At 46.8% G+C, this 2,336-nt stretch overlaps 1 non-coding gene across 1 annotated transcript; it reads left to right on the forward strand.

The window, feature by feature from the left end:
* Positions 1 to 1,293: 1,293 nt before the first annotated feature.
* trnan-guu (transfer RNA asparagine (anticodon GUU)) lies at positions 1,294 to 1,367 on the forward strand. The gene has a single exon. It is a non-coding gene; the product is annotated as a tRNA-Asn (tRNA).
* The last annotated feature ends 969 nt before the right edge of the window (positions 1,368 to 2,336 follow it).

Raw genomic sequence — 2,336 nt, forward strand, 5'->3', positions numbered from 1 at the left:
TCCTTCCCACCCGCTCTATCACTCATCAATGTGTGTAGTTCAGTTCGATCTCCCATCAGCCTCCTCTGTCCTGATCAAATCCAGGGGAACAGGATACGTTGGGGCTATGGCGCGGACAGGACAAGCCCAATACTCACCTTTCCTGTTAGAACCATTCCATGAGAAATTTTACACCACAACTTTGGGCGTGCATTTGTGGCCGAACACTTAAGGTGTTGGCGTAGAGATCCTTTGGGGCTCCCCCGCCCAGGGTGGTAACCTGCTGGCTATGCTTTCTTCGCTGGCGATTTTAAATGACTTCCTGTTGGTTGCATTATCGCTCAAACTTCACAAAACCCGTCTCAATAAAGTCCCGTTTTCTCATGTCTGGGAATTGATTGCCATGCAGGAAACTCGGGTTCTGAACAAACAACGTACCAGCCTCACAACGTCAGCTCTGTTTACCTTTCCACAGATGCTGCTCGACCTGTTGGCTTTCTGCAGTATTCTGTGTTTATTAGGCACAAGTGCAGCTTTTCATTCAAGAACTTCATTCCCTTTCCTCTGGTAACTGACTCTGGTCAGTGGCAATTGATTCTTCTGATCATTCATCTGCCCATTCCCACCGCTTCTTCTCCCATCATTACCAACAGCCCCAGGAAATCTCCAGTTAACCTTCTATGCTCCAAAGCGAACATTCCCAACCTTGGGAATGTCTCTCCAAAATGGAAATTCCTCATCCCTGGACATGACGCAAGGGGTACAATTGGGTAGAGATTTTGTCAAAATATTCTCAGTTAGGAAATGGAAAAATGTTCATGAAGCAAAACAGAAATCCCAGTCTCCAGCTTTGTGAATCTTTAGAAACTCTTTGGGAAGCATATTTAGAGGAGAATGAAAGATGAACTGTCCAACTGAGTAGAGACAGTCCAGACACCGTCCCCTTGTTAAAGAGACCGGGAGATTGACTCTGATATTCTCGGGACATGAACTGATCTGAGACATTGAAAGAATTGTCGTTCCTGCACATCAGGAATTCAAACCCCTTCTCGCCTCCGAGCCAATGAGAGAACTCGGGAACAGGCAAAACACTGAAAGGCTCGAAGGGCGACGGCCCCGGAGTAAGAAAGCTAGTTCCTCCTGACATGGATGTGTGGGATCAGACTGTCCCTGGTGTCTCCACAATAAATCTCCCAGGCTTTATTATGAAAAAGTAAAACTGATAGAGGACAATTGTAATTCTAGGCGGGGAGGCTGAATTATGAATTCACTAATAGCCTCCCCTAAGCGATGGCGCAGCCCAGGCCCTCGCCTGTCTCTGTGGCGCAATTGGTCAGCGCGTTCGGTTGTTAACCGAAAGGTTGGTGGTTCGAGCCCACCCAGGGGCGGTGTGTTCGCTGTTCTTCCTTGGCTTCGAAGCTGTGCGCTTTTAGTGGGGTCAGGAAAATGTTCCCCAAACGGAAATCTTCACCACAAAGGGGTTTCTGAATTGAATTAATGTCGAACGTCAGGGACTGCGGATACGGAGAAGCCGAGACAAAAAGAGAAACTCTGCAGATTTGACAGTTCCTGTCGGAGAAAACAGAATCCTTCAGATCCAGGTTTCGCTCACGGGGCTAGAACAGAACTGTCACCAAATGCATTTACCAATCTACGTTCATCCTATCGATTGTATTAGCATCATCAAAATAACTCGAGAAACTTTCATCACAGTTTTCTGTGAACAGTTCTACATTAGCTTTGCTGAATGAACCCCAAATTTCTTGAAGTGGCTCCTTATTTTCGGCCCTGATTATTAATCTCTCTACGCATGAAAATGGATCCTTCCCACCCGCTCTATCTCTCATCCATGTGTGTCGTTCAGTTCGATCTCCCATCAGCCTCCTCTGTCCTGATCAAATCCAGGGGAACAGGATACGCTGGGGCTATGGCGCGGACAGGACAAGCCCAGTACTCACCTTTCCTTTTAGAACAATTCCATGAGAAATTTTACACCACAACTTTGGGCGTGTAGTTGTGGCCGAACACTTAAGGTGTTGGCGTAGAGATCCTTTGGGACTCCCCCGCCCAGGGTGGTAACCTGCTGACGATGCTTTCTTCGCTGGCGATTTTAAATGACTTCCTGTTGGTTACATTATCGCTCAAACTTCACAAAACCCGTCTCAATAAAGTCCCGTTTTCTCATGTCTGGGAATTGATTGCCATGCAGGAAACTCGGGTTCTGAACAAACAACGTACAGACTCAAAACGTCAGCTCTGTTTACCTTTCCACAGATGCTGCTCGACCTGTTGGCTTTCTGCAGTATTCTCTGTGTTTATTAGGCACAAGTGCTGCTTTTCATTCAAGAATTTCAATC

The sequence above is a fragment of the Chiloscyllium plagiosum genome, unplaced genomic scaffold (genome assembly GCF_037043375.1).
Source record: "Chiloscyllium plagiosum isolate Xiang-an unplaced genomic scaffold, Cpla_swu_hap1 HiC_scaffold_27, whole genome shotgun sequence".
Taxonomy (NCBI): domain Eukaryota; kingdom Metazoa; phylum Chordata; class Chondrichthyes; order Orectolobiformes; family Hemiscylliidae; genus Chiloscyllium; species Chiloscyllium plagiosum.